Source organism: Oncorhynchus keta, chromosome 27, assembly GCF_023373465.1.
Source record: "Oncorhynchus keta strain PuntledgeMale-10-30-2019 chromosome 27, Oket_V2, whole genome shotgun sequence".
In the NCBI taxonomy this organism is placed as follows: Eukaryota; Metazoa; Chordata; class Actinopteri; order Salmoniformes; family Salmonidae; genus Oncorhynchus; species Oncorhynchus keta.
Genome location: NC_068447.1, coordinates 11,360,796 through 11,366,185, shown reverse-complemented (window position 1 = coordinate 11,366,185; position 5,390 = coordinate 11,360,796). Strand labels below are relative to the sequence as shown.

Genomic DNA, 5,390 nt, shown 5'->3' with positions numbered 1-5,390 from the left:
GCTGAACAGGAACATGGGTGGTTCAGATGGGCTGTGCCTTGTTCCCCAGGACATCTGTCTCAGTAACCTGCGTGCTCATATCGACAGTGAAGCTGAACAGGAACATGGGTGGTTCAGATGGGCTGTGCCTTGTTCCCCAGGACATCTGTCTCAGTAACCTGCGTGCTCATATCGACAGTGAAGCTGAACAGGAACATGGGTGGTTCAGATGGGCTGTGCCTTGTTCCCCAGGACATCTGTCTCAGTAACCTGCGTGCTCATATCGACAGTGAAGCTGAACAGGAACATGGGTGGTTCAGATGGGCTGTGCCTTGTTCCCCAGGACATCTGTCTCAGTAACCTGCATATCGACAGTGAAGCTGAACAGGAACATGGGTGGAGTCCACCACATTATTTGTATTTGGTTGAATTTATTAGATATTTTAAGACATTTGTGGAAGGACCACTAGAGGGCAGGCTGGGCTCATGGATAGTAGCCCAACAAAGCATGGGAGACAAGGTAACCAGAGTCAATTAAGCACAGCTGACGGTACTAATGACATACTCTCCTTCCCCTATAAAAGAGAGAATGGAACCAGCAGAGAGGGGGAAAAAACTATCTCTGGAAGATGGCCACCGAGAGAGAGAAGCTGTGCTGGAAGAACCACGAAGATGGTGACAAACCCGTGATTTATGTTTGTTGTAGTTTAAAGATAATCCTATTGTGTTCTTGTTTCATCTGGAGAAGAAGATGTGTGTTTTTCCTTTGAAGATTTTTCATTGACTATGTTAGAATGTTTTTGTTGACAAAATACCCTCAATAGAGAACCGTGTTCAATCAAGAAAACCTACTCCTGACTCGTTTATTCCACCTTCCCGCTTTAGAGTGACGCCTAATTACTTGGTACGCTCACACATTTCAAATCCATCTGTCAGTAATCTATAAATACCCAGGGTAACAGCAACAAAGATACACATCATAGTGATCATGCATGAGAGATAATGCACTCCCTCATCTCTCCTTTCTGCAGGAATCAAATCCTTGGCTGTTCTGTTCCCGTTCAACCCTGTGCTTATTATCACATGAAACATTTGGCCTCAGTGAAGACATCTGCTGTGTGGGGCTGTGTTAGTGCGTGGGCAGATTGCTGCTGCGTTTCTTTCACGGGAATCAGAGAAACACCTCCGTCTCACACCAGTGATCAGTGTAGGGACACTTCATCTCTCAGCAGTTCCACAGGGCCCTGTCACTACAAGGGCAGCGTGTTCTTGCGACACCCACAGAGAGATGATGGTTGCTAGGCGGCGGGGAACACCCAATTCCCTTTTATGGAAGAGAAGACAAACGCTGTCCTGACTCTCAATCATTCTCTATCACTTCCAGAGAGACCGTCACCTGTGTTCCAGTCTACTTCTTTACCTGCAGACTGTGCACCCGATCTAGCTCTGTTAATCCTAAACCAATCACTGAGAGATGTCTAGAGAGGTGGGGTGAGAGAGAAATCTGACAGGCTGAGTGAGAACCTGAACCAGATACAGGGAGGGGACAGAACGTAAAAGAACACATGCAGGGACTGCATATTGAAAAAAAAAAACACAACATGCAGTCAATACCACCATTATATTCCTCAACCTGAAGAAAACAGAAATAAAATCAGTCAGGTTATTACAGAATATATATGCAGACTCTCACATGCACAAACCCTCTGCTTTGGCCCCTTCCGATTTCATTTTCCACTTCAAAATTGTTGAGACGTTAAAGGCCCAAGGCGGTGTTTTCTATATCAATATCAAATCATTTCTGGGTAACAATGAAGTACCTTACTGTAATTGTTATCAATCTAAATGGTCCAAAAGATTTTTAAAAATAGCTTCTTAGCGAGAACAATTTCTCATGCAAGAATTTAGCTATGCCTGTCTGGGAGTGGTCTGAGTGGGGAGGTGAAACGTAAAAACAAGCTGATATTGGCAGAGATGTTTTGAACTCTCTTATCAGTCTCTTCGCTCATTTACAGCCTGGTCAAGTCACCAGGCAGGCCAAGTCACCAGGCAGGCCAAGTCACCAGGCAGGCCAAGTCACCAGGCAGGCCAAATCACCAGGCAGGCCAAAACACCAGGCAGGCCAAAACACCAGGCAGGCCAAGTCACCAGGCAGGCCAAGTCACCAGGCAGGCCAAAACACCAGGCAGGCCAAGTCACCAGGCAGGCCAAATCAACAGGCAGGCCAAAACACCAGGCAGGCCAAAACACCAGGCAGGCCAAGTCACCAGGCAGGCCAAAACACCAGGCAGGTCAAGTCACCAGGCAGGCCAAGTCACCAGGCAGGCCAAAACACCAGGCAGGCCAAGTCACCAGGCAGGCCAAGTCACCAGGCAGGCCAAAACACCAGGCAGGCCAAAACACCAGGCAGGCCAAGTCACCAGGCAGGCCAAGTCACCAGGCAGGCCAAAACACCAGGCAGGCCAAAACACCAGGCAGGCCAAGTCACCAGGCAGGCCAAGTCACCAGGCAGGCCAAGTCACCAGGCAGGCCAAGTCACCAGGCAGGCCAAAACACCAGGCAGGCCAAGTCACTAGGCAGGCCAAAACACCAGGCAGGCCAAAACACCATCCCACCAAAACAGGCTGAAATTTCAGGTAGTCTTTTCAAACAGCAACTACACTAAAAGGGCACTAAAGGGCATCCACTTTTTTTTATATATTTTTTTTTACAATTTCACAGTGTTATTCCACCTTCATAGTGTGTAAACATATATAAAACACAGGAAAATGCAAATGTTGACTGCACTGTAAACCATTTAAATGAAATGTAAATTCATTTGAACATCTACCCCAAGCCCTAGGAAGAGTTGTCATAACATGAGCTCCTATAGAGCGGTTTGATGGCTGAGGCCTCTCCGAATCTTGCCTGACGAGGTGCCATCTCTTTCAACACCATTGATTTCAAATGATGCTAGAAAACCCCAGTCCACTCTGAACACCAGAGGAAATCAGTCACGCTGGGAAAGGGCAAAGGTCACAGATCCCAGGCAGCATCTTTCACATCCCTGTAAAGTGGAGTAGAGAGACGGAAAGTTGGCCAAATCAAAAGACCAGCAATGGACCAAACAAAAATGAGTCTCTATAGTCGCCGAAGAAATGTGTGCTTGTATATTTAGCGTCTCAATAGACAGGGTAGATGTTTGCTGATCATTATGTTATTTCCAATACAGGACACACATTTGTCTCATATGTTATGAGACATATATTATGTCCCCTATATTAACAATAGTTCAAGTTAATATTTGTCCTTTCACACTCTCTCTCTGACTGTCTGTCTGTATCTGTCTCCATCTCCTATACATGTGTCTCCACTCCCTTGCAAAGCTTTCACAGAGGTCAGACTGAGATCAGGAGGAAGTGAAGGGGTTTACCTCCAGTGGGCATTCTTATGAGCTGGTGTCAGTTAGTATTTCCCCTCCAAAACATGGGGTGATTTGGGGGCATTCTCTACCCCATCCTGAGGGACCAGAGGGCGCTACACCGTGTCATAACAGGTTATCCACGGGCTGCTGCAGCAGAGACATCAGCATGGGTGTCAGCATTGGCAGTGGGATCCTCTCTGCAAGAGAACACAACATTGAAGATAGACATACACACGCCCCCCCCCCCCTTTGTCTATAGGCAGACACCTCTGATGTGCTAGCGATGGCTGTTTAGCAGTCTGATGGCCTTGAGATAGAAGCTGTTTTTCAGTCTCTCGGTCCCAGCTTTCATGCACCTGTACTGACATCGCCTTCTGGATGATAGCGGGATGAACAGGCAGGGGCTCGGGTGGTTGATGTTCTTGATGATATTTTTGGCCTTCCTATGGCATCGAGTGCTGTAGGTGTCCAGGAGGGTGGGAAGTTTGCCCCCGGTAAAGCGTTGGGCAGACCGCACCACTCTCTGGCGAGCTTTGCGGTTGTGGGCGGTGCATTTGCCGTACCAGGCAGTGATACAGCCCGACAGAGTGCTTCAATTGTTCATCTGTAAAATTTGTGAGGGTTTTCGGTGTTAAGCCAAATTTCATTAGACTTCTGGGAATTGACTATTACAATTATTCACTTTTGACAAAGTGATGTAAATGTGACATTTATCTTGATAATTTGCCATAGATTAAAGTGCACTCGGGGTATTTTGCAAAGGCTGCTTGAACAAGAGAAATGGAGAAGATTCTAACAACCTAGCCATTACACACTATAGAAATTATGTTATTAAAACCAGATCTCACCCACTTAAGCTGTCCAAAATAATGTTATGGCAGGGTCCATAATTGCTATGAGGTCTTTGTAATCCTTCAAACACAGTATGATTGGTCTACATCCTGTTCTGTGCTACTGAAACACGCACGAGCAAGAAAACAACTTCAGTTAGTATGTCCATATGGATCAATACTATTAATACTGTTGATGTACATTAGAAAAGTGAGTAAGAGGACCATGAATCTCATCCTTCTATCCCAGTTTCATATATATATATATATATATACAGTTGAAGTCGGAAGTTTACATACTGTAACGATCGTCGTAGGTGGAAGAAGGAGAGGACTAAGGTGGCATACACTAAACAGAAAACAACCACCCACAACCAAGAGTGGGAAAACAGGCTACCTAGGTTTGGTTCTCAATCAGAGACAACGATTGACAGCTGCCTCTGATTGGGAACCATACCAGGCCAAAAGCAGAAATACAACACAAAGAACAAACACATCAAATGCCCACCCCAACTCACGCCCTGACCAAGATAAAACAGAGACATAAAAAAGGAACTAAGGTCAGGACGTGACACATACACTTAGGTTGGGGTCATTTAAAACTCGTTTTTCAACAACTTCACAAATTTCTTGTTAACAAACTATAGTGTCGGCAAGTCGGTTAGGACATCTACTTTGTGTATGACACAAGTAGTTTTTCCAACAATTGTTTACAGACAAATTATTTCACTTATAATTCACAATTCCAGTGGGTCAGAAGTTTACATACACTAAGTTGACTGTGCCTTTAAACAGCTTGGAGAATTCCAGAAAATTATATCATGGCTTTAGAAGCTTCTGATAGGCTAATTGACATCATTAGAGTCAATCGGAGGTGTACCTGTGGACGTATTTCAAGGCCTACCTTTGAACTCAGTGCCTCTTTGCTTGACATCATGGGAAAATCTAAAGAAATCAGCCAAGACCACAGAAAATAATTGTAGACCTCCATAAGTCTGGTTCATCCTTGGGAGCATTTTCCAAATGCCTGAAGGCATCACGTTTATCTGTACAAACAATAGTACTGTTACGTTGCCCAGTTTATGTGTTGTAGTTTGTGTATTTGCATGTGTTTATTTCAGGAAATGGCTTCCTGAAATCCCTCAAGCAGCTGATTGGTCGACTCCATGGCTAATTGG

General features: G+C 45.2%; 1 long non-coding RNA gene across 1 annotated transcript; it reads right to left on the bottom strand.

Moving 5' to 3' along the window:
• Nucleotides 1-2,886: 2,886 nt before the first annotated feature.
• Nucleotides 2,887-4,548, bottom strand: LOC127912577 (uncharacterized). Its single transcript, XR_008083304.1, has 3 exons — nt 3,739-4,548; nt 3,392-3,579; nt 2,887-3,025 (listed from the first exon to the last, which is right to left on the bottom strand). It is a non-coding gene; the product is annotated as an uncharacterized LOC127912577 (long non-coding RNA).
• Nucleotides 4,549-5,390: the final 842 nt, after the last annotated feature.